Here is a 5902-nt window from a genome sequence, read left to right as displayed (position 1 = left end):
AGAATTCTAAGATATATGCTAATTTAAGGTTTAAATTGAGATATACCTTCTTGTATTCATAATATTTATTTGTGTGAAAGGTAAAAATTAAGCACTAACTTTCCAAACTAGTAAGGGATTGTTGGTAGTTTAGAATATGATGCATCCCACATTGGATAGAAAGATTTAATTATTGATGAATAAAATTAATTTTTGTATTAATTTTATTCATATTTTAAATAATTATATTTGAACAGAAACAATTATCATATGACAAATGGTTATAACTATTTGAATATAAATAAATTATTATTAATAAAGGTTATGATTATACAGAAGGTCATAACCATCTAAATAGAAGTTTATGTCTATTCATTCATTATAAATTAATCTATCAATATAACCATTTTCACTGTTTTTGATTGAAGAATTTGAGGCTTTATTGTATCGTAAAGGTATAATTACATTTAAGAAAGTGTTCTTTAGGCCTCAAAGCCAAAATTCTTTTTTATTATTTCTTTTCTTTTATTTATTTTTTCTAACATTTTATGCACATACTTTTTGACATTTTATTTCATGATAAAATAATTTCACATGCTCGAGTCAATTGAAGGTATGTACTCTCTCTATATGTTGTTTAAAATTTACGTAGTCTTGATATAAAGTTATATGCATAATTAAATAAATTTAGTAAAATTTATTTTAACTAATTTTTATATTGTCATCTAAATGTACTATGCTTTATTTTGAAGGGCAAATAAGGTTTAAACTCCATAAGGTTTTGGTATAGTTAGTATCAAATTAATTATTTTATTTGCTAATTTCATTTAATGAATACATAATTTTTAAATAATTATTCATTTGGAATAATTAGAGTTTACAATATCACCTACACTAATATTGTGTCCCATGACTGAATTAGGTATGTATTATAATTTATTTGTAAAATTTATATTGTAATAGATGATAGATAAGAATAAGTTATTGGCTATTGACTATTAATTTATTCATAAAACATTCAAAACATTTGATTTGAATGTAATAAATTAAGTTTGATCTAGTGAGACACATTTGGTTTAAGTATCTTACAAGGAAATATCATATTTATAAAGGTCCATTGAGATGCACAATAATTATTAGTGTCTCACACATGAATGATCAGCTCTTAAGTATTTAATAACCTAAAAAGATACATCATAGTTAAGTAAGGAGTGGTCAAATTACATACACTTAATTAAGTAAGCAAATTAAAATTATGAGCAATCCAAATTTTTCGGAGTTACAATATACATTGGGTTAATATGGGTGTTTACTGCCAAAATGACTCAGTTAATGAAACTTGTAAGATTTTTTCATGCGCAAGAATGAGAGTATTTTCAAATAATTTTATACAATCACCTGTCTAAAGGTGATTATTTTGTTTGGTAATTTAGAGTGGGCAAGAAGTATCATGATTGAGGATATACTAATCTAGAAAGTGTGTCTACCCAAAAGTGGTCGGCTTTTCGAAAACTAAAATATTTTGTTATAGGAGTTCCCTTGAAATAGCATTTGAGGCTCTCCTAAAGGCGTTAAATAGATTCTACAATGATTCTAGCACTAACAATTTTTTTAATTGGGTTTTAAAGTTGTTTGGCTGCCTAGAAATAGAAGTAAATGACTAGAAAAAATTGAAAAATGGTTGATAAGTTGGATTTTATTTAATGGAATTTGCATCAAACATAAAATTGCTACTTCTTTTTCACAAGTGAGTTGAAGGTTCTTACTAAGCGAGTTTAGCCTATTCATATTGATAAAATTGAGTTAATGCTTGAGGAATGGCTCTAATGTCTACTTCCTCTGTCAATTTCATAGAAATTCTCAGTGATTGACCTTGTGGATACGGTTGTATATGGCAGGAAAATTGTAGTATTTACAGAAATTCTTGTATCCCCTGCGTTTCCTGAATTTTTATCTTCATTGCTTTTCCAACTTCCTCAAGGAATCCTGTCTGCCCTGTTTGGCTATGGAATTTGGACTCTAAGTTTGGCTATGGAATTTGGACTCTAAGTTCTTGTACAATTGCTTTTCCAAGATTCTTGTAAAATTGTTGCACCCTCTTTGCTCACAATCTTCAGTTTATTTTTATGATGTTTTCTTTTCTTATTTATTTTGTAGTTTGCAAGCTGCATAGTGATTGGGTTGCCAGAGATCATTCCCACGTTGTCTGAATCGAGAAATTCAGATAGATGAGCTGCGAGCCTTACATCAGTTTCTCACATGCGCCACTGTTATGGCTCAACCTCACGACCTCCTTCTAACGTTACCCTGCCAACGTCATGTAGACCCTTCCCTCCAATTCGCCAAGCGCCTAATACGTCAAGGCGTTCGTGTCACCTTTGCAACTGCCATCTCCACCAGTCGCCGCATGGAAATAACATCCCCTCCTCAGTGTTTAACATACATGGCCGCCTACTGCGATGGTTGTGATGACGGGCTGAAACCCAGTGACGCTGTTGACCGCAATATATTAGAATTCAGGGGTAAGGGTACTGAGACTTTGAGAGAATTCATTGATGCTAGCATTGATGAAGGCACACGGTTCACTCATATTGTGTAGGTATCACGATGCCTTGGGTGGCAGTGGTAGCTCGTGAATTTCAGATCCCCTCAACGTTTTTTTGAAATCAACCTGCTAGCGTTTTCGTCATCTATTATCGTTACTTCAAAGATTATGATGATATCATCAGGAAAAATGTTCATGACCCTTCGTTTGTTGTTGAACATCCAGGATTGCCACCCCTTGCTAGCCGTGACATGCCCTCGTTTTTCCTCCCTTCAAATGAATATGATTGCGCCTTACCATCATTGAAGCAACATCTAGAGATCCTTGATGAAGAACCGAAGCCAAAAGTTCTTGTCAATACCGTTGACGCTTTGGAACCCGAGGCCTTAAAAGCCATTGATCAGTACAATTTGGTTGGCATTGGGCGCTTGATGCAGTCTGGTTTCTTGGAAGGAAATGATCCCTCGGATACTACTATTGGAGGTGATCTTTTCAATGGCGCAAACGAGTACTATATGGACTGGCTGGACTCAAAGCCGAAAAACTCGGTTATTTATGTATCGTTTGGAAGCATTTCTATGTTGAGAAAACAACAAATGGAGGAAATTGCAAACCGGTTATTAGGCAATGGCCGCCCTTTCTTGTGGGTGATAAGAGAGTGGAGGAGAGAAAGAAGAAGAGTAACTTAGTTGCATTGAAGAATTGGAAAAGCAAGGGATGATAGTGCCATGGTGTTCACATGTTGAGGTTCTTTCTCATCCATCAATAGGGTGCTTTGTGACTCATTGCGGATGAAATTCGACCTTTGAAAGCTTGGTTTCCGGCGTGCCAATGGTGACACTCCCACAGTTGACAGATCAAGGGACTAACTCAAAGCTTGTGGAAGACTTGTGGAAGATTGGGATAAGGGTTTCTAGGAATGAGGAAGGAATTGTTGGAGGGCATGAGATTAAAAGGTACGCTAAATTGGTGATGGAAAATGGAGAGAGAGGAGAAGAGATTAAAAAGAATGGCAAGAAATGGAAATGTTCGGCGATGGAAGCTGCAAATGAAGATGGGTCTTCAATCAAGAACCTTAAGGCTTTTCGTACATGAGCTTGGGAAAATCTACTAATCAAATTAGCAGATTGTTTTCCATAGTATATTAGCTTAAGAAATTTGGCCATTCAATTTAATTTGGTGGGTTCGCTTTTGTAGCTCGAAATGTATTTGCAACTAACTGTCTTGTGTTTACCACTTGAAAACTGTGAATAAGCTACTACTTAAGAATATATGTAAAGAGGTTGTGTCTCATTATCTCTCTACAATTACACTATGCATACTTCATTTTTTATGGTCTACAGGATATGGGGATGGGGAAGAGATTGTTTGGTTCGAAAACAAGCCTTCATGCCTTCTTTAAGACTTCATTGAACTAGATACGAAGCTGATGGCATGCACATTTCGCATACTTTATTAATTAGTACTACGTTTTCATAAAGAATAAAGCTTCGAACGTTACGAAAATAATGTAGTTTTTTACTCACAAAAATTGCGTACCTTTTTACTAACTTTTTTGTTTGGTTTTTCAAATCAAAATTTTAAATTGAAAAGTCACTTTTTTTTTTTACAATTTAACATTAAAATTGAATTAAAGACAGTTTTTGGAAAAAGAAAAAAGAAAAACAATTTCAACTTCAATGCTAAACTAGTTTAATTTGATGGGTCGGCATTTGTAGCTTGAGATGTATTTGCAACAATCAAGAGGCTGTTGCATGTCATTATCACCGTACAATTTCTTTGGGCTTTCAAATCAAAATTTTAAATTGAAAAAAATTTTATAATTAAGCATTAAAATTGAATTAAAGGCACTGTTTTAACACAAAAATAATTTTCAATTTCAATGCTAACTAATCATTAATTTGATGGGTTTTTAATTTTGGAGAGAGACTTAGATGAAGTTATTTAGGTGAAATTTGTTAAGTTTTTTAATTAGAAATGATTAAATAAAAATTAAAATCAAAAATCAAAATTGATAAATTAAAAGATCTCGTTACATAGATTAAGTGTGTAAAATTTAAAATTTTTTTAATAAAATTATATATATTTTTAGATAATATTTTTAGTAAAAATAATAATAAAATTTTTACTGTTGAATAAATATCAATTAAATTTAAATTATAAACAATATTTTTAATTATTTTTTTACATATTATTGATCTTCACATTAAACTTTATCAATTTATCAATTTAAATTTTTTATTAAAATTTTTATTAAATTATATTTAAAAAACAAATTCACAAATTTTATGTAAATTTTCTCTTTGTATTTATCGTATGAAATGTACTTGTAACTACCAGTCGCTACTTATCGCTTGAAACTGTGAATAAGCTACTAAAACAATTGAGAGGTTGTTGAATGTCGTTATTTATCTACAATTACACTATGCATATTTTATTAATCAGTGATGCATTTTCATAACCAATTATTAAGTACCTAATTTAAAATTAATTAATAATAAATAAATGAATTTAACATAAATATAAGATCAAAGGAAATTCAATATTTAATAAATATGTGATAAAAATTATTTTAACAAGTTTCATTACATGTTGACCGAAATAAAAAATTATCATATGATAAACTATAAAAAATAACAAAAGTAAAAAAATAAAAACAATATAACCTATACTTTAATATTATGTTAAATATCAAATTTATAATCAATAGATAATAAATAAAAAGATTTAATTTAATATAAAATCACATAAAACTTAATATTTAACATATATATATATATATATATAATAACACCATTTTAGAAGCAAAAAAGAAATATCAATAATCTCGTCAACAAATAAACACTAATTTGCTTAAAATTTCCGTTTTGATAATCAAGGGAGTTACCTTATGTTAAGAGATCAGGCTAAATTAGATTCTCAAGTTGATACGTAGTTTCAGTATTCATTCCTAGTTGTCCGTCAAAATTAATTGCACATTTAGATTAAGAAAAAATATATAGGCCAAGACGATTTTTCCCGTGCGACCTCAATCATTATTTCTTATTTTCGACAATTCCATGGTAGGTTGAGGTGTCTTTCATTAGTTTGTCTAATTTGTCGGCCTCACTGAGGGTGACCCTTCCTTCCCATTACTAACTTTCTAACATGAGTGAAAGGTGCATTGTCGTCCACTTTTCCTTAATTTACTGCATTAAAAAGTAAGAATCGATTTGGTTGGGTCTCTTTAGTCTTTTGAAATGCATTTTTAAAATTGTAATTAGGGGTTTGATTTTACAACTTAAAACAATACTATCAAATTTAAAGTTTAAACCAATTACTTTAGATATTTATGATCGACGACATTCAATAAATTTTAATTTTAATTTCAATACATAT

General features: G+C 30.4%; 1 pseudogene; it reads left to right on the top strand.

The window, feature by feature from the left end:
- Positions 1-1920: 1920 nt before the first annotated feature.
- Positions 1921-3653, top strand: LOC111307277 (crocetin glucosyltransferase, chloroplastic pseudogene; annotated as a pseudogene).
- The last annotated feature ends 2249 nt before the right edge of the window (positions 3654-5902 follow it).

The sequence above is a fragment of the Durio zibethinus genome, chromosome 22 (assembly GCF_047325235.1).
Source record: "Durio zibethinus cultivar Kanyao isolate XHJ-2024 chromosome 22, ASM4732523v1, whole genome shotgun sequence".
In the NCBI taxonomy this organism is placed as follows: domain Eukaryota; kingdom Viridiplantae; phylum Streptophyta; class Magnoliopsida; order Malvales; family Malvaceae; genus Durio; species Durio zibethinus.
The sequence above is the reverse complement of the archived record's forward strand: the minus strand, read 5'-3'. Positions and strand labels throughout refer to the sequence as shown.